General features: G+C 45.0%; 1 protein-coding gene across 1 annotated transcript in view; it reads right to left on the reverse strand.

Annotated features, from left to right (window-relative positions):
• SLC29A4 (solute carrier family 29 member 4) overlaps positions 1–21,706 on the reverse strand; it is a 613,917-nt gene that overhangs the window by 419,527 nt on the left and 172,684 nt on the right. The window lies entirely within an intron of this gene.

The raw sequence follows: 21,706 nt of genomic DNA on the forward strand, positions 1-21,706 counted from the left end.
CGGCTCGATACTTTTGCGTGCCCTGAGATTTGAAAACACGGCAAAACGTCATCGGTACATCGTTGGATCTCGTGAGTTTTGGATTCTATAAGTACCGCCCTCCACGGCGATCCAGCGCTATTTCACAGAGGGACACAGAAGGGGTAGCACGGTTCTTGGCAGTCTGTAGTGCAGTTGGGCAGCATCATAGGTAGAAAAGAAAGAGGAGGGATAGCAGTGTTCTTCAAAGTCTCCAGAGACGTTCAGGAGAGCTCCATTGTTCCACTGCTAATTGCCCTTGCTGAAATAGAAATAATAGGGCTGGCAGTCTTGTTCTAAAACAACAGTCACATTGTACGGTGTTATCTAGCTAACACACCAACAGGACAGTTCCACTGCCAATTGTCATTGCTGAAATAGAAATAATAGGCCTGGCAGTCTTGGTCTTCTAAATCTTCAGTCACATTGTACTGTGTTATATAGCTCACACACAAACAGGAGAGATCCATTGCTAATTGTCATTGCTGAAATAGAAATAATAGGGCTGATAGTCTTGTTCTAAATCTTCAGTCAAATTGTACTGTTATATAGCCCACACACAAACAGGAGAGCTCAATTGCTAATTGTCATTGCTGAAATAGAAATAATAGGGCTGGCAGTCTTGTTCTAAATCTGCAGGCACATTATATTGTGTTATATAGCTAACACACCAACAGGATAGCTCCATTGCTAATTGTCATTGCTGAAATAGAAATAATATGGCTGTCAGGCTTGGTCTTCTAAATCTGCAGTCACATTGTACTTTGTTATATAGGTAAAACATAAAGAGGAGAGCTCCATTGCTCCATTACTAATTGTCATTACTGAAAAAGAAATAATAGGTCTGGCAGTGTTGTTCTTAATCTGCAGTCACATTGTACTGTGTTATCATGTTAAATGGATTCACAGCAGTACTCAGAAGACCAGGAGCACCAAGCAGCTGCTGGCACCAGTCATGATGATAGTAATCCCTCTACGTCGTCTGCTAAATCCTATGTTAAAGTGCATAGTGTTTTTTAAGTCAGGGAAACAAAAATGTAAAAAAACACCCTTTACCTTGGTCAAAAAAGACCCGTAATCCAGGAAAAGTGATCAGCAGAAAAAAATAAAATTGCCAACATGCCATTCTACACACGCAGTGGGAAGGACAGAATGAGGCCTTTCTCAATGAGTGCTAGTTCTGCAACTTTCACTGAGGCATCTTCTTGTAAGGTCAGTCATGAGCAATCAAGACCTTGTCATTCTGACTCAAAAAGTGGTGCCCAAATACTTTTACATGTAAAAGTCGAGCTGGAAGAAAACAGTTAGGCATTAGAAGAAACTGTATGTTCAGATTGAGGATGTCACTTTGGAATTGCAACAGGATGAGGGGAATATTTGTGTAGCCGACAAGGGTGCTAATGAGGATGATGTTGTTTGTGTAAGTCTTGCATCGGTGGAAGCAGTTCTGAACGTGATAAGAAGAAGGCCATTGTCATGCCTTGACATAAGACCAAAAAATCCACATCTTATGTGTGAAATTATTTTTACCCAAATCCTGACAACAGTTGTCTAGCCATTTGTAGCTATTATAAAGCCACAGTCAGTCAAGGTAGGGAGCTTAGCCATCTAGGAACTTTATCCATGTTACGCCATTTGAAGCGAGTTCATGGCAAGCTGTTGGGAAAATTGGTAATTTATACAAAAAAAATAACAACAAGCAGTCTATCATCAGCTAGGTCCCTTCTGTCAGCTAGCTCTCTGTTATTAAATACCGTCTAGTGGCCAGATCCAGTATTGTTGTGGTGTCTAGAGAAGGAGGGGAGAGCAGCTAATAATAATTCAATGATTTATTATTAAACAGATCATACGACCAAGGTCTTAATTAATATATGCCAGATTATAACAATAATTTATTTAATATAGGTATTGACAGGTGAGGCACGTTACAATTTTATATCACAACACATTGGGGAATTACAATTCTTCCATTCAATTCAAGGTCGTAATATAATAAAAGTCAATGAGCACATAACCCCGATCAATCAATTGGAGAATCTTGAGAAAACAAGGACTTGCACTGATTGAGACTAACCGTACTCTCTCAGAGCCAGAAAGCATTGCTATAGTAAAGCTTCTTCAGACAGAATTAAGTGATCGTCTATGAATGATTCTGTCATCACTCCATAAAGAGACACTCGTAGATTCTGTGGAATTAGTGAACCTGCAGCGGTATGTAGCGAGCTTTGGTTACAACCACGGTTTCCTCACATTTTGGTGGCAAGCAGTGGAGTCAAACAGTCCCAACGTTTGGGTGGAGTGCAGGAATTCGTATCCAGATACCGTCAGGCTCTGTAAGAATACAAGGCAACTGTCTGTCAACATCAGTATTAGTGAAAAACCTATCTGGGAAGTTTGCAGGAATGGCCACAGAAGAAGGTAGCGGTATGTAGCGAGCTTTGGTTACAACCACGGTGTTCTCACATTTTGGTGGCAAGCAGTGGAGTCAAACAGTCCCAACGTTTGGGTGGAGCGCAGGAATTCGTATCCAGATACCGTCAGGCTCTGTAAGAATACAAGGCAACAGTCTGTCAACATCAATATTAGTGAAAAACCTATCTGGGAAGTTTGCAGGAATGGCCACAGAAGAAGGGCAGAGCAGTTTAAAAGCCACAGAGAGATTGCATATGAAAGCCAGGAAACAGCACTTGCAGGTGTTCAGTAGAACCAAAGAGGTGGCCTTTGAGGACAAAGACAGGCGTGAAGTTCTGGTGGCCAAGCTAAGGGAGTGGGAAAGAGCCCATCCTGATAAAATGGGATGGGAGAGCCAACCAATCCCACTGGGCCCAGTGCGGCTGGGAGCCCCCTTTATTAAAGAGAACTCTGCCCAAAATCCCCAAGAAGAACCAGCCCGATCCAGACCCTGGGACCTGAATCCAAAGAGTTGCTATTGGTGCAGTCAAGTAGGGCACTTCCAGAGACACTGTGCCCAAACCAGAGGCCCAATCCTGGGAGGCAGGGCTGCACCAGTGGCAGCTCTACAGTATGACCCAGGAGATTTCGAAATCGGCACTGAGACTAAGGGACCCTATTCTGATGTTCCAGAGGCAAGGGATGGGGTGTATGAGGTGAACCTGATTTGATGGGAGGGGAAGCAGAGTCTTAGAAATACGTTGGGCCATCTACAGGACGTGTGGGTGGGGTCTGCAAGGTCCAGAAGTTAAGAGACTCTGAAACATCCCTGACCCTGGTGGAGCCTGATATAATTAAAAGATCCCAAGTTATGGAGGGACAACAGATCTGAATTTCCACGATGGGGAGGGCCATCTTGCAGAAATTCAGGTAGCCAGAGTACATTTGGATTTGGGGAAGGGAGGTGGAGGTGGGTATCCAGTAAAAGTGATTTTGTGGAATAATTTGGGCCAGCGATTGGTCACTCACTTTGTGCAAGCTGTGACCTACAGCCAGAGCCAAGCCCAAGGCACAGCAGCACCACAAGCTGCCCCAATGCCAAGGGAACCACAAAGACCCACCACGACAACCAATGCCAAGGAGCCAGAGGCAGCATCATTGGTGAGTAACCCAAAAATATCTGATGTTGCACCAGAAATTGACTTTGGAGAGGAGGCCAGAAAGGAATTTAGGAAACCCCAACAGATTGACCCATCCCTAGCCAAATTGAGGAGTGCAGCTAATGCTGGTGGAGGGTAAGTAAGAGGAAATAAGATAGTGTGGGACAAGGGACTGCTATACACGATAGTTGCTCCCACCCTAGATCAGGATTCGGGAACAGAAGTGAAGCAGGTGGTGGTACCACAGGCTTACCAGAACCAGTTGGAAGCGCTGGCCCATGACATTCCAGCAGCGGGGTAGTTTGGGACCAGAAAAACTTTGGCCTGGCATTTTGCTAATTTTTTTCTGGCCCAGAGTCACCTGAGATATGAAACAGTACAAAGTCTCCTGTGACACCTGCCAGAGGATAAGGAGAGCCCCTCAGAAAGGCCTACTACAAACCCAAGTGGCTATAGATATTGTAGGTCCATTAGCCATCCCCAGTCACACAGGAAAAAGATTCATCCTGACCCTGGTGGACTGTGCCACCAGATATCCAAAGGTAGTAGCCTTGTCGTCCATAGACGCAGAGCATGTGGCCTAGGCTCTGGTGGACATTTTCAGCCAGGTAGGATATCCCAGGGAAGTGGTTACTGACCAGGGGACCCAGTTACAAGGGGACCTAGTCCAGACCCTATCAGAGAAATGGGGCATTAAGCCTCTGCGAACCACCCCATACCGTGATCAGACCAATGGGTTATGTGAGCATTTCAGTGGAACGCTGAAATACTCCCTGATGGAGTATATACATTCTGAGGGGAGAGGCTGGGAAAGGGCCCTGCAGCAGCCCTGTTTGCATACAGGGAGGCGCCCCAGGATACCAATGAACTGTTGTATGGCCGGAGGGCACGAGGCCCCCTAGACCTGGTTAGAGAGAGCGGCGATGGAGCGTTCGAGGCCGATGGGCAGCCCATCCTGCAATATGTAGAGGAGATGAGGGAGAGGATAAAGAAATTAGAGCAGCTGGAGCAAGGGCATTTAAAGGGAGCCCAGGCTAGGCAGAAAGAATGGTACGATGTCCATGCTCAGAATATGAAGCTAACCCCAGGACAGAAGGTGATTGTGCAAGTCCCAGTGAGGCGGAATAAACTTCAGGCCACCTGGGACGGCCCAAAGTGTTGAGGCAGGTAGGACTGGTCAACTATGTAGTAGCGCTGGATGATGAGAAATCCTGGCTGAAAACCTTCCACATCAATCGATTAAAGAGTTATGTGGAACGGCAGATGGCATCAATGGTGGTATGTTGTCCCCCCTTGATTCCCACAGAGGTAGACACCCTGCTGGAGATGATAGAGGAGGTGAGAGAGGAAAAAGGGGTGGAGACAGTGACAATGGGAATGTAGCTAGGAAAGGGGCAGAGGCAGGAAATATAGGAGGTGCTGGAGAAGGAGCAGACCCGATTTACCTGTTAGCCCAGACCCCCACAGTACTGGCCCAAGTACGAAAGAAGATAGAGGAAATGCTGGCCCGAGGAGTAATTAAAAAGTCCAATAGTCCATGGGCTGCAGGGGTGGTGTTGGTCCCGAAAAAGGAGAGGACTGCTCACTTCTGCATTGACTACCACAAACTGAATAAGATCACCACCACAGATGCTTACCTCATGGCCCGGATATATGAGCTACTAGACAGGTTAGGGACAGCCAAGTTTGTTTCCCCCTTGGATCTGAGTAAGGGCTATTGGCAAATTCCCTTCCCCCCCAAGGCACATGAGCAGTCAGCCTTTATAACCCTACTGGGATTGTTTTAATGTACAACAATGGGCTTTGGGATGAAAAATATTCCAGCCACATTTCAATGGGTGGTTGATGACCTGTTAGAGGGTTGTCAGGAATTTGCCCAGGCCTACTTAGATGACATATCCATCATTAGCCAGATGTGGAGGGTCACTTAAAGTGTCAGATGTCTTGAGGAGGGTCACACAGGCAGGGTTGATCATTCGCCCGGACAAGTGTTTCATGGGAATGACAAAAGTGCAATACTTGGGGCACCGAGTTGGTGATGGAATCATTCAAACTGAACCAGCAACAGTAGGAGTCATTGTTCAGTGGACCCGACCAACGAAAAACAAGTACAAGTGTTCCTAAGGACTATAGAAAATTCGTACCCCAGTATAGCACTGTTGCCAAGCCCCTTACTGACTTGACAAAGAAACAGTACTCGAGGCAGATAAAATGGACCCCATAGTGAAAGGGGGTCTTTGGTGCCCTGTAGGCAGCATTGACCCAGTCCCAGTGTCAGCCGCCCCAGACTGTGCTCAGCCAAGTGGGGGAGGATGGGCATGAACAACCAGAAAGCTGGTAGACAGAGAGATAGCTTATGCCACCATTTAAAAAAATGCCTGGCCATTGTGTGGGCCCTAAAGAAATTGCAACCATATCTCTATGGGGAAGAATACATTGTCATCACAGACTGCAACCCCCAAAACTGGTTGCAAAGATCTGCTTAGGAAAATGGGAGATTATTACGTTGGAGTTTGGCATTGCAAAGCTATAATTTTACCATCTCTCACAAAAAGGTAAAGGACCATGCTAATGCTGATGGACTCTCCAGATTCCTCATTGGCCCTAGGATCCCACCGGGCCAATGAGAACTTCTGGAGTCCAACCACCAGACTCCAACTGTCCCCTTGATCTAATAAGAGGGAGGAATGTGACAAAACTGGGCCTTACATTGAGAATATCGGGCCAACCCAGTCTGTCAATCAGTGTACCAATTGAATGACAGTGGCCCACTCTCTTAGTAAATGCCGCCCGGTGACCAGATCCAGTATTGTTGTGGTGTTTAGCGAGGGAGGGGGGAGCTAGCTCACAGGAAGTGTGAAACTTTATCAACAATCAAGAGGTGAACTCTGCCTGTTTACTAACTATTGTTCCAGCAACTTTTCAGCTCAGACTGAATGGAATGGTCACAGCAGGTGGGAGATCACTAATCATGCTCTACCTCCATTCTTGTTACACCACCAATCTCAAGAGGGCAATGACGGGATGTTGACCCAGGAAGGGGGTCAGGATCAGGTGTCTTTTGAGAAGGGACAAAAAAAGGGGTGCCCGGTGAGGAAAAGGGGTTGTTGGAGAATCTTGAGAGAGCAAGGACTCAGACTGATTAAGAGTAGGCATATTCTCTCAGGGCCAGAAAATATTGCTATAGCAGGAGCTTCTTCAGACAGGGAGGAGGGCACCTCAAGAACTGATTCTCTCACTACTTCAACGAGAGACACTAATATATTCTTGGGAATTAGTGAGCCTGCATCGGCAGGGGATCTTGTTCAAACTCCTCACCACCACTTACAAAGCTCTCTCCCAGTCTACTGCCCCCTATATCTCTAACCTCCTCACCACCTACACTCCGGTCCGCTCCCTGTGCTCGGCCAATGACCGTCGCCTCTCCTCCACTCTGATCACCTCTTCCCACTCTAGAATCCAGGACTTCTCCCGAGCCGCACCCTTACACTGGAATGACCTCCCTCGTTCCATCCGTCTCTCCCAACCTGTGCTCCTTCAAACGGGCAGTTAAAACCCACCTGTTCCTTAAAGCCTACCAACCAGCCACCTAACCCTCATCCACTCTTTTCGTTCTCCCTTTCTCCCCTGGCCCCTTTCTTCTCTCCCCCTGCTTTTGGTTCCCTTTCGTGCCTGTTTTTGTTTCACCCTCCCTTAGGATGTAAGCTCTTATGAGCAGAGCCCCCCCTCCCCTCCTGTCTCCATACCGGTTCTTCTGCTCTGTCTTTACTCCATATGTCTTCCTGGAGTTCTTGAAGCATTGGTACTTTGTGTTTATTGTTCTGTACTTTGTCACCCTGTTTTGTACTACTGTTTGTACTGTGTACGGCACTGCGGAAACCTTGTGGCGCCCAACAAATAAAGGATAATAATAATAATAATACTCAAGGTCCCACCAAGCTGGAGGAGAGTTGGCCAAGCATCCAGGATCCTTAAGGTACACGGACCTACCTATAGACCAGATCCCCTCGCCCACTTGGACTATCTTCTGTGCATTGTTATTGTCGGAACTTTGTGTCTGCTAGGACTGTGTTGGGGAGGTAACCTGCTGGGGACTTAACTTGCACTGATGATTGTCTGACACTTGTTAATTTTGGTGGGGGGAACAAGTTTCTCCTTGGGGAACACTGTTGTATTTTACTAAGTGTGTGGTTTAATAAAAGGGATTATTATCTCTTTCCTGTCTCCTTGCCTGTGTGATCTGTGAACCTAGAGGACCGGGTATCTAGTGAGCTTTGGTTCCAACCCCAGTGTCCTCACAGATCCCTTGATGGATTGGATTTTGTAACATAGTTTGAGACAGTGGAGTTGGAGGGAGAGATCCCTTTAAGATCATATTTAATCTGTTGTATGTGTATTACTTGTTTTATTAAACTTTATGTTTGGAATGTGCCACACTATTTTGGCTTCTTATATTTGAGGAGAACTGGAGATTTTCATTTCAGGACCAAGGATGTATTGTGGAAAAGCTCTACAATTTTGGATCAGATAAGCTATCATTATTTCTGACATTGTTACAGGGACAATTTGCACATAATTTATTATATTTACTTACTCATACGTATTAACTGCAGTAAAAGACAGCATTCTATTATTTTCACATTTTTAGGTAAGCCCGGACTGACAACCTGGTATATCGAACTGGATCCCCAAATATTTATTTAAAGGGACTGTTTGGTAATCACAGACAACTCTTGAGTGTGAACTGTGATGCAATAAATTTTACGTTACGTTACAATAAATGTTACATGATCCAATATTCTTTTGGACCCTGCCCAGTGAATCATTTTCGTTATTACTGAGTGATTCCTCTCTCTATATGCTCTCTCTCTCTCTCTCTCTCTCTCTCTCCTGACAAAGCAGCTTATTTGCCACATCTCTCCTACAGGTGGATAGGTAAAAACCCAAGGAGCCTGCAGGAACAGGCTGCAGATAGGGTTAAATCCCCTCTGTGTTTATCTTGCAGCACACAAACACACAGGTGCACCACATGGGTGTAATTGAGTTGTTGTTTTGTGATTAGTTTGTAGTGCTTGGGTGGAGACTAAAACACTGTCTGTTTTTGTGGGCAGGGCAACCAATGCCAGCTAGTTGGCCTGTGACTAGGCAGCTGACCTGTGTCTAACTAGAGCAAGGGTTGCCTGTTGTCATCCTGACAAAAGTCTGCTGTGCTATTTGTGACGTGAACAATAAAAAGCAGTTTTTCCAAGCAAGAAGTCTTTATTGTGGAAAAGGTAACCAGAATAGGACCTATCCAGCAGTGAAAGTACAGACAAGTTTAAGATCCTGCAATTACATTGAGGGAGGATATTACTCACAGGTGCATGACATGGGTGTGATTGCTGTGGTGTGTTTTATATATATATATATATATATATATATATATATGTAGACAACAAGATATAAACACTGGCGCTCAATGCAGTATTGTATAAATGAAGTGATAAAGTTAAACCCACATATACACCTCTTCCATGTGAGGAGGCAGCCTTCCTTCAAAACTCTGGCTGGTAAGGCCGAAAATAGATGTGGTAGGTGCAACAGAAGGAGGGCGCAATAGTGATGTCAACAGATTATACTGAACAAAGTGGGTACAGAATAGGTTGGCATAAGGATGTGATACAAATCTCTGGGTTGGTATCCAACAATAATGTAGTTGAACCAGTTCACAAATCCAAACGCTAGACAGAATGTTCAAGCATGACAGTCACTGATGTAAAGATAGTCAATTTCTAATGCCACAGTATGAGGTGTGCTAGCTAACCATATGGAGCTCGTTGAACAGAAGTAATACTGTTTGCGATTCAACAGATAGACAGGATTAAGTGGAATTGCGTGTAACGATACAGTTCACCAGATAACAAATCAAATAGGTGGGAGCGTACCAGAAAGTATAGCTAAGTGATGGCCCCATCACTTAGCTATAAGCTTGTATAGGTCACACCACTACCCTGGACATCTATTGGGTATACCCTGATACTTCTGTGTGGAGATCGTTGGTAATACCTGTGAAGCTCTCCAGGGATCCATACTGGTACAAGCTGACCTACTGCCTAATTACAGATAAGCTTACTATTATCTTGTTAAATGTGAGTGTGCATTTATATGATTTCTGAATAAATTTTTTGTACATAAATTACTACACTATATGGCTCCTCTATCTCTACTATTACGGTTAATTGGAGACTGTGAGCGGTGACTGTATGGGGACGGCTGCCTGAGGCTAAGAACTACTGTATACTGCAGTTGCTGTTTTGCCTGTTCCTGACACACCAGACGGAGCTGAGATTTCCTGTCGGAGACCCTGATACAGATAAGCTGGTTTTATTTTACTTTCTGGTACGCTCCCACCTATTTGATTTGTTATCTGGTGAACTGTATCGTTACACGCAATTCCACTTAATCCTGTCTATCTGTTGAATCGCAAACAGTATTACTTCTGTTCAACGAGCTCCATATGGTTAGCTAGCACACCTCATACTGTGGCATTAGAAATTGACTATCTTTACATCAGTGACTGTCATGCTTGAACATTCTGTCTAGCGTTTGGATTTGTGAACTGGTTCAACTACATTATTGTTGGATACCAACCCAGAGATTTGTATCACATCCTTATGCCAACCTATTCTGTACCCACTTTGTTCAGTATAATCTGTTGACATCACTATTGCGCCCTCCTTCTGTTGCACCTACCACATATATATATATATATATATATATATATATATATATATAAAAATATATAAGCTCTTACCTGTCTGCGATCCAGCTCTGTCAGCCGTACTACCGCGTTCGCGGCTAGGAGGTCACGTGACTCCTCATTGGAAATCATCATGTGACCTCAATGCGGGGAATTTGAAATAAAAGGAGGATCTGACTTTATACCTGTGTCAGATCAACAGGTTAGCCCTCCTGACTCAGCACTTGTGCGTTCCTGTGTGTCTCTCTAGGCTGTTATCCTGTGTTCCAGACTTGGCTTCCAGGTTAAGTTACTTCTGTGGATTTCCCTGTGAACGTTGGCCATCTGACTTGTGTACCAAACCGGCTTTTGACCAGACTACTCTCATGCTCAGCTCTCTGTACCGCGGTCATCTGACTTGTGTACCGAACCGGCTTGTGACCAGACTACTCTCCTGCTCAGCCCAGTGTGCCGTCTGCTACCTGACCATAGATTCTACACCGCACCCCTCAAGGTACCCGATTACTACTCTCATTGTGCTGTCATTTTCTCCTGTCTCGCTCACGTCTAGGGGCCGAAAAAAAGGGGATGCGACCCTTGCAGATAAATCCATCCCACCTTGCGGTGGTTCTTGGTAAAAACCAGGGGCCTGTTAGACTCCACGCCTTGCTAGGCCTGTACAAATCTAGAGTGATATATATATATATATATATATATATATATATATATATGGGACCCATATGGTGACCTAAGTGTCTGGTTGTTACGAGTGTCTGCTAAGTATTCAGAGTATAGTTAGAGTTATTCAAGAGTTTAAAAACTCCCGTGAATTTCTGTATCTTCCATGCACGGACACTCCCTAATGGACTTTTTACAACTAATTTGTCCTTAACATGCTTCTTGAAAATGTGATTACTAGCTTTATTTTTTTGTGCTTTGTGACAACGCTTCCAACCCATTACACAACCTTACATCAGACCCCCTCTCTGAGGTCCATACTCTTTTGTTATTCACCATGGATTACAACAAATCTTTGCGCTTTTAGCGAATATTAGCTGTAGGTTAAAAATAAGCCTCTTGAGCACAAGAAATCTAAAGTCTTTTCTTGCATGTGTAAAGAGCCGCCTCGCTACTCGCGGCGGCTTGGCTGTCTTCGCTGATCGGGTCCCGGTTGTCTGACAGCCAGAACGTCAATTCCGGTCAGAGTGTTCCAGTCACTTAGGCTCTCTCTCTGCTCTGAAGCAGCACACGGCTAGCGCGCGTATACTATTGTATTAATTAATTGATCAGCGGCCTGATGAGGCTGACATCAGTATAGGGTGCCATTTCTGATTGGTCTTATTCTGTATGTAAGGCAGGAATTTGTTTGATGAATAACAACATGACTTATGCAACCCTAGTCAGGTTCTGGCTGGTCAAATTCAGACCTTGTCCCAGGTGGTCCAGGAGTCATCACACTGTTTGTCTGCATAAAAAGAAGCCTCCAGGGCCTCGCAAGTCTTCCTGGCACATGCTGTAAAGCTAAAGCTAAGTCTACTGGACCGATTCTCTGGGCACAGAGCCTTGTTCCGTAATTTGAAGGAGAGCTGTAAGCTCTATTTCCGTTTGAGACCCCGTTCCTCAAGTTCTGAACAACAAAGGGTCAGCATCATCATTTCCCTTCTCCTAGGTGACCCTCAATGTCACGAATGCTCAGCCTGTCTCAGATACAGCAATCTGAACAGCTGGCTGTGACTGGCGTCACCTTAGTCCCTTAGCAATTAACACACCTTTTCTGCCACCACAAAGGATTTATTATGGTGTCCTTATGTTCACCAGAACCCCTTATTAAACTTTAACACTTAAATCACACACATGTAGCATGAGCCTCCCTGGGCTCCGTAAATTCACAAAGAATTAAGGAGACTACACTAGATTAAATTTATTTAATTTGAAAAATATTTCCAAGGCTTACTTACAAAAATTTATAACAAGACATACAATATGTTACACAAATGAATTTCAGAAAAAAAATAGGAAATATAATCAGAGTTACTATTTACTAGTGGTTGGTGTTTGAGGAAACACAATTGAGGAAAATGGGACATTTCAGTCTTGATAGACCCTTCATGAAAATGCCCAATCCGATGTCTAAAGCAGAAGATTTAAAACCCATTTTCCACATAGCCCTCACCCCCCACGTTTGGAGTTTAGCTGTCAAAGGACAGATTGATCTCACAAATGTCACAGGGCTTTTCAAATGGAGCTAGGAATGCTCTGAGATCGGAATCTTCACAAGACCTGATTTCCGACCTTTGCTCATTCTGCTTGGCTAGCTAGACGGTTTACAACTTTAGGGCTTCAAACTCCTCCATGACCCTTATCTATCCCAGGCCTGGCTAGTTTCAAAAGATTTATGACACTTGCATAAGTACATACTCATGTCATCTAGCAAAGCACATGTTGAGATTACATTACAAGGTTACATACAATATACATTGTCATACATGAATTCAACAGAAAATAGCAATCAGTCATTAGATATACTACATAATCATCACACCTCCTTCTAAACCTAGGGCATGGAGAACTGTGACCTGTCACTGTCTCTCCTGCCCATTCACAACTTCTGCCCCTTGACGCGAGAGACCATCTGCGTTTCCATGTTCTGCGCCCTTCCGGTGCTGAATGGTGATGTTATATTGCTGAAAAATTAAGCTCCATTTTAACAACTTTCCATTATCCCCAGAAACTCCATAAAGGTAGGGCTGTAGCATTTGAAGTGCCCATACGATGACTAGGCACTAGTCATTGTATGGGGGAGTAGTTTTCTATGTAGGAAAATGATGGGGTGCTGCTCCCCTGCGCTCTCACCTGGCTAAGGACAGCGCCTAGACCATTGTTACACGAGTCGGCCTGTACTATAAATCTCCATTTGAAATCTGGGGCCTGTAGCACAGGGGATTGGGCCAGAGCAGATTTCAGAACTGTGAATGCATTCTCACAGTCCTCTGTCCAATTAACCAAATGTGGTAATTTCTTTTTTGTTAAGTCAGTCAGATGTTTGGCTAGGGTGCTATAATGGGGCACGAATTTTTGATAATACCCAGCTGTACCTAAGAAAGACATGACCTGTTTTTTCGTGTAAGGGGTTGGCCACGCTGTAATAGCCTCTACCTTGCCTGGCTCTGGGCGGAGGGAACCTCCCCCTACACGGTGCCCCAAGTACTGCACTTCACGAATGCCAATCTGGCACTTCTCTGGCTTGATAGTCAGACCTGCCTCAGTAATTCGGCCTAACACACTATTCAGATGGATCAGTTGCTCCCCCCCTGGTCTGGCTGAACACCACAATGTCATCCAGGTAGGCAACTGCATGTCCCTCCTGGCCCTTTAGCAGGTCATTGACCAGGAGCTGTAAGGATGCAGGGGCATTTTTCATTCCAAAAGGTATGAGCAAAAACTCAAACAGCCCAAATGGGGTGATAAATGTGGAGCGCTCACGTGCCTCGGGTGACAATGGGACCTGCCAGTGCCCTCTACTGAGATTCATTATAGTGATGTAGCGGGCCTGGGCAAGCTGATCTAGCAGTTCATCTATCCTAGGCATAGGATAGGCATCAAACACTGTGGCATCATTCAACCTTCTATAGTCTACACTGAACCGGGTGCCCCCATATTTCTTTGGGACCAGTACCACTGTGGAAGCCCAAGAACTGTGAGACTTCTGAATTACCCCTAGCTGCAACATCTCGTCTTTTTTCACTTTCATTGCTTCTAGCACTTCTAGGGAAGTACGCTATGCTAGCTGTCTGAGGGGGGTCTGGTTACCTGTGTTTACATGATGTGTGACCAAGTGTGATTTTCCAGGTTTCTCTGTAAAATGGGACTGATTGGACCGTAGCTGAGAGTCAGACAGCTCTTCACTGCAGTGGGCATCTGCTAGGGGCCCAACCTCTCTAGCAGCAAATCTACCAAGGGCATCTGCTAGGGGCCCTGCCTCTTTAGCAGCAAATCTACCAAGGGATCAGACTCTTGATCGCTCTCAGGCAAGCAACACACAGCTAATACACAAGCTTCCCTGTCATGATAAGCTTTGAGCATGTTGATGTGATATACCTTCTGCCTCTATTGGCCTTCATCTTTTGCCACTACATAATTGACATCATTAATGCGCTGTACTATGATGTAGAGGCCCTCCCAGGGAGCCTGCAACTTCTTCTGCTGCATAGGGATCAGAACCAGAACCTTTTGCCCCAACTCAAAAATGCATTCTCTCGCATTGCGGTCATTCCACAGCTTCTGTTTCGCCTGCGCAGTTTTCAGGCTGCTCTGTGCCAACCCCATTAAGGACTGCAAATTTTCCCTGAACTGCACTACATAGAGTACCACTGACATTTCTGGGGTGATCAATTTCCCTTCCCATTCTTCCCTAATCAAATCTAACAGGCCTCGTACCCGGTGCCCCTACAGGAGTTTAAAGCGTGAGTAGCCAGTGGATTCCTGCGGTACCTCACAGTATGCATTTGTTTTAGGGTGCCATTAAGGTGTTCGCACAGCCCGTTGGCCTGTGGGTGATACGGGGAAATAATTAAATTATTCACCTGCATCTTTTTACAAAGACTCTGCATGAGTTAGACATGAACTGGGTACTTTGATCAGTTAACATTTCTTTTGGGAACCCCACCCTAGAGAAAATAGTTATATGGGCATCTGCTACTTTTTCTGAGTGAATGGAGGAAAGAGCTACTGCTTTTGGGTACCTAGTAGCATACAGTCAGAATGTATTCTTTCCCTGAGCTACTGGGAATAGCTCAATATCCACAGCAACCCGTTCAAAGGTTTCTGATATGACTGTCAGTGCAATGAAAGGGGCCCTCCAGATATCACCAGACTTCCCAGCAAACTGGCACACATAGCATGAGCGGCAGTACTTGGCTATGTCAGCCAGCGTGCCAGGCCAGTAAAAATTATGTACCAAACGAGCTTTAGTTCTGGCAAAACCCAAATGTCCTGCTAGGGGTATTTCATTGGCTACATTCAGCAACCCTTCCCTATAGTTTTGAGGTACAACTAGTTGCCTGTCAGCAATTACATCTGGATGCATACTAGTGACATTTTTTTCTCTGTATAAAAGACCATTTTCCATAAAAATTCTGCCTTCCTTACTTTCCAGACAGGACTGACTGACCCTCCCCCTCACTGCTGATAGACTGGGCTCAATGTTTTGCTCTGTTTTAAAAATGTCACTTCCAAGCTTGTCAGTGTTGCACACAGCATGAGGCCGTTCATTCAAATCACTGCCTGAATCTGCAGCTTCTACAGTGAGGAATCTGCAGCTTCTGCAACTTCTAGTGAACTTCCCTCCACACTTTCAGAGGTTAATGCACAGCTCCCCTGTGCTGCTCTCCGGGTCACTACTGCTAAAACATTCAATACAGTTTCACACTTTTGGTCACCTTCAGAACTGGGCACATGTAAAGCGATCTGACTACTTATAACATTAGCAGACATGGTATCACATTTAGGCACAATTTCACACATTTTGCCCTGATCAAATTCAGAACAGGTTTTCCCACCAAAAGGTGCAGCCACAGCTGATTTGGTTGATGGGGAACTCAGGGGTGATCCTCCAGGTTGCCTCTCTTTCCACATAATTTGTCCTAGCGCCCCCCAACTCTTCTTCGTTACATGAGCCCTGGTAACTGTGTACTTGTTAGCCAGGCTAGCAGCCACTTGCGCTGTCTTAGGGTCACGATCCACAACCCATACCCTCACCTCAGCTGGGCACAGTGTGAGGAAGTGTTCCTGGAGAATAAGATCTTTTAGCTTATCATAGTCCAATACCTGCAATCCCTCAATCCATTGATGCATCATGGATGAAAATTGCACTAACAGTCCGGCATAAGTATCAAAGGGAATGTGCCTTGAGTCTTGGAATTTCCGCCACTAAGCCTCAGGAGTTATGTTGAAACGAAGTAACAAAGCTTTCCTAATTGCAACATAATCGCCACCCAGTTCCTGGGGAAGATCTGCAAACGCTTCTAAAGCTTTCCCTTAGTTCAGGGATTAAATAGCTGGCCCACTCACTGGGGTCCAGTTCAAACTGTCGGCAAGTCCTTTCAAATCCCCTCAGTAATGTATCAAGGTCGCCGTCTTTTTCCAACACAGAGAATTGGTCATGCCCGGGTTTTTCCCTACCCGAACCTCGGTTCACCAACTGGCTGCTGAGCCTGGCGAGATCCAGCTGGTGTTCTCCTTCAGCTTGTCACTCTGCCACCTCTCGGTCTGCGCGGAGTTCGGCAGCCTCCCCATCTCCTTGGCATTCTGCAACCTCTTGGAGTTGCTGGACCAGCTGCAGTGATGTTGCAGGATCGGCATCCTTCAGCTGTTTGAGAGCAGTGTTAAGCTAACTGTCACTTGGTTCAACAGAGGTATTTATGGTAATGTCCAGTGCTGACTGCTCTCCTGAAGCAGAGAGGTTTTCACCACTGTCTCCTCCGGCTCTTAGTTTTTAATCAGCCTCTACAAGTGCTTGAATCAGTTGCTCTCGGTTCCTGCCTAGGACGACAGCAGTTCCTCTTTCGACACACAAAGCCAAAAGCTCATCCTTCTTCATCTGTTTATAGTAAGGGGCCATCCTGGACCTCACACTTAAACCAAATAAAAAATAGAAAGAAAAGAAGAAGTGGGGGGGGGGCACAGAAACTATACGTGCAGTATGTCTTTTAAAATTTTGTAAGCATTGAGCGTAATCACCGGTCAATTAAGATGCTGACTCTCTGTAGAATCACACACCCCTAATTCACTTAGGTTCTTAAGATATAAAGAAAAATATTATCAATCCCACCAAGCTGCCAACCAGTTTGTCACGAACGCTCAGCCTGTCCCAGATACAGCAATCTGAACAGCTGGCCGTGACTGGCGTCACCTTAGTCACTTAGCAATGAATACACCTTTACTGTCACCATGAAGGATTTATTATGGTGTCCTTACGTTCACCAGAACCACTTATTAATGTTTCACACTTAAATCCCACACATGTAGCATGAGCCTCCCTGGGCTTTGTAAGTTCTCAAAGAATCACGGAGAATACACTAGATTAAATTCATTTAATCTGAAAAATGTTTCCAAGGCTTAATTCCAAAAATTAATAACAAGACATACAATATGTTACACAAATGAGTTTCAGAAAATAAAATAGGAAATAAAATCAGAGTTACTACTTACTAGTTAAAGACCTGGTGTGTGAGGGAACACAATTGAGCAGAATGTTCACAAGACCTGATTTCCCACCTTTGCTCATTCTGCTTGGCTAGCTAGATGGTTTATAACTTTGGGGCTTTAAACTTCTCCAAGACCCTTATCTATCCTGGGCCTGGCTATTATTATTATTATTATCATTTATTTCTTGGGCGCCACAAGGTTTCTGCAGCACCGTACACAGTACATACAGTAGTACAAAACAGGGTGACAAAGTACAGAACAATAAACAGAAAGTACCAATGCTTCATGAACTCCAGGGAGACATATGGAGTAAAGATAGAGCAGAAGAACCGGTGTGGAGACAGGAGGGGAGGGGGGCCCTGCTCATAAGAGCTTACATGCTAAAAGAGGGTGAAACAAAAACAGGCACAAAAGGGAGCCAGTGAGAGAGAAGAGAGGGGCCAGGGGAGAGAGGGGGAACGTGAAGAGTGGATGAGGAGTTAGGTGGATGGTTGGTAGGCTTTAAAGAAGAAGTGGGTTTTAAGTGCCTGTTTGAAGGAGCACAGGTTGGGGGAGAGACGAATGGAGCGAGGGAGGTCGTTCCAGTGCAGGGGGGCAGCTCGGGAGAATTCCTGGTTTCTAGAGTGGGAAAAGGTGATCAGAGTGGAGGAGAGGCGACGGTCATTGGCCGACCGCAGGGAGCGGGCCGGATTGTGAATGGTGAGGAGGTTAGAGATATAGGTGGCAGTAGATTGGGAGAGAGCTTTGTAAGTGGTGGTGAGGAGTTTGAAAAGGATCCTGTAGGGGAAGGGGAGCCAGTGTAGGGCGTAGTAGAGAGGGGAGGTTGAGGAGGAGCGGCGTGAGAGAAAGATGAGTCGAGCAGCCGCATTGAGAACGGAGCGGAGAGGGTCGAGATGGGAGAGGGGGAGGCCAGTGAAGAGAAGGTTGCAGTAGTCGAGGCGGGAGATGATGAGTGAGTGGATGATTGTTTTGGTGGCATCTTGAGAGAGGAAGGGCCGGATGCGGGCGATGTTGTGCAGTTAGAAGCAACAGGCGTGGGCAAGGGATTGGACGTGGGGGCAAAGGAGAGAGAGCAGTCAGCCAAATCACACCTAAGAGCCCTGAGGCAAGGCAGACGAACTGCCAAAGACTACTGTGCCAAATTTAGATGCTGGTCCACGGAGAGTGAGTGAAATGACCAGGTGCTTCAGAGTCAGTTTCACCTCTGCCTCTCTCAATAGATAAAAGACTGCTTGGTGCAGTATCCCTCAACAACTACCCTCGAAAATATGATGCAGTTGGGAATTAGGATTGACCATAGAATCAAAGAAAGTAAGGCCCAAAAATACACGTCCTCCTCCTCTTGCACTCCTTCAACCTCTTATCCTGCACCACTGGATCTTTTGGAACCCATGCAGTCAGGAGCTTATCACCTCTCTTCAGAAGAAAGGTCTTGGCAACAGTCTTTTGGCCTCTGCATAAATTGTGGCAAAAGGGCTCATATAATCCGTTCTTGTCCTAACAAGATGGGAAAAGACCAGGCCTAGGTGTTAAAGAAGAGGTGAGTCTAGGTTTGCAAATTATTTCTACAAAAATGCTATCTTTATTCCAGCTTGGATTGCATATGGAGAACATTTGTCCGCTGTTTCAGCTTTCCTTAACAGCAGCATAGCTGGTAACGTCCTTGACCTGAAGTTCGCCCAGTCTCTTGGTATTCCCTCGATCAAGTTGGAGTCAAGCATTACCGTTTGCAGGCTGGATGATAACACCTTGTTGGGGGCAGGGTCCTTGTCAGGAATCCTATAGTGCATCTTTAGTTGGTACCTTCCATTCCAAGATCCTCTCTTTCTATCTGATCTCATGCCCTTCCATTCCTCTGATTCTGGGGCATCCTTGGCTTCAGAGTCATTATCCTCACATCAACTAGAACAAGGGGGAGATCATACATTGGGGGCTTACCTGCATCAACCTTTTTCCTGTATCAAAGCTACCCAGTGGCCTATTGTACGCATTTTCGATTCCAGAGACCAAGGCAATGGAAGAATATATGGAAGAAAACTTGTGAAACGGGTTTATTAGACATTATAAGTCACCAGTAGGAGCGGGGTTTATCTTTGTCTCCAAGAAAGATGGGAGCTTGAAGCCCTGTATAGCCTTCCGTGGTTTAAACAAGATAACGGTCAAAAACACATATCAACTCCTTCTTATCTCAGTTCTCTTTGATCAACTAAAGCATTCTTCTCTTCTCTCATTCTTACCAATTTCTGCTGTACACATGATCTTCTCTCAGTTTGATTTATGGGGTGCTTACAATCTGGTCCAGGTAAGAGAGAGATGATTGGAAAACCACTTTTAATACCCACTCGGGCATTACAAATATTTTGTGATGCCATTCTGTCTCTGTAACGCCCTGTTATTAATGATGTGCTGTAAGAGTTACTTGGCAAATTTGTTGTGGTTTATCTACTCTCAATCTTTGACCCTACATCATCAGCATGTCTGCATGATACTCCTCAAACTTTGTCAACATCATCTTTATGCAAAGCTTGAGTGTGAGTTCAAGGTCACTCAAGTTATTTTCCTAGGGTATGTCATCTCCCCAAGTGGCTTCTTGATGGATCCTAGCAAGGTTAAGGCAATTTAAGACTGGGTGCTTCCTACTAATGTAAAAGCCTTAGAGATTTATAGGCTTTTCAAACTATTACCGGAGGTTCATCCGTTCTTTTACCATACTGGTGGCACCTATTACAGCCCTTACCTGTAAAGGCGCTGACACGGCTAATTGGCCACCTGCAGCATTGGCATCCTTACAGGCCCTCAAGGACAACTTCTTTCTGCTCCAGTCCTCAGGCATCGGAATCCTAAACTTCCATTTGTTATTGAAGTGGATGCTTCGGACATCGGGGCAGGTGCTATTCTCTCTCAAAAGAATCCTCAGGACCAAAGACTGCACCCCTGTGCATATCTTTCTTGAAAATTATCTGCCACAGAGGCTAACTAGGATGTAGGTAACCGTGAGCTTTTGGCATTCAAATGGGCATTTGAAGAGTGGCAACATTGTCTGGAGGAAGCAACTCAACAGATCTCCATCTTTACAGATCATAAGAACATCCAACACATCCAGTCTGCCAAGACCCTGAACTCCAGACAAGCTCGAATGGCCCTCTTCTTCACTTGCAACAATTTCCTCATCACTTTCCATCCAGGGTCTAAAAATACGAAGGCCAATGCCCTGTCCCGAAGTTTTGTATCTTCTCATTCCTCTTCAATTGAAACCAGTATGATCATTCCCACTAACTCAAAACTTGGACACAACTCTTCGTCAGCTTCAGCACCTGACTCCTCCTGAGACTCCTGTGGGTAGGCTGTTTGTTACCTATCATCTGAGAAGGGCAGTACTTGTTCACTGCAGCATGTCTGGACATCCTGAAGTGTCTAAAACTATTGATGCATGCTGTTTGAGCTGTCTCACCTCTAACAACTATCTCTTATTTCCAGTTGAATTTTTTGGCCTTTTTTTTCCAGTGGTTTCACAAAGCGCACATTTATAAATGTAGCAATTTTGTATCACCAATTATTTATATAGCACCACTGATTCTGCAGCGCTGTATAGAGAACTCATTCACATTAGTCCCTGCCCCATTGGAGCTTACAGTCTAAATTCCCTAACATACATACACACATAGACAGACAGAGAGAGAGACTAGGCTCAATACTGGTAGCAGCCAATTAACCTACTAGTATGTTTTTGGAGTGTGGGAGGAAACTGGAGCACCTGGAGTAAACCCATGCAAACATGGGGAGAACATACACACTCCACACAGATAAGGCCATGGTTGAGAATTGAACTCATGACCCCAGTGCTGTGAGGCAGAAGTGCTAACCACTTAGCCACCGTGCTGTCCTTTTGTATTCTTTTAATTGATAAAATTGGGGCAGTGATTCTGAAATGGAGCTTTCTTTGGTTTTGCAGCATTTTTGGTATATGGAGAAACGCACAATAGTAAATTTATATGACAGAAACTTGGTTGAGCCCCAAAAATACTGATGCCTCTATAGCCTTTCCTGGGTATTCTACACATCAGGATTGCTTCAATTTTGTACTTTGAAATAACCAATCTAGTCTATTTGCATTTGACCATCACCTATTAGTAGCATTCAAAAACAGCAGCTTCTATACCCATTTAAATCAATGAATTTTAGTGACCATGCAATAGCGAAATGTACAGAAAAC

The sequence above is a fragment of the Mixophyes fleayi genome, chromosome 7 (genome assembly GCF_038048845.1).
Source record: "Mixophyes fleayi isolate aMixFle1 chromosome 7, aMixFle1.hap1, whole genome shotgun sequence".
NCBI classification, from domain to species: domain Eukaryota; kingdom Metazoa; phylum Chordata; class Amphibia; order Anura; family Limnodynastidae; genus Mixophyes; species Mixophyes fleayi.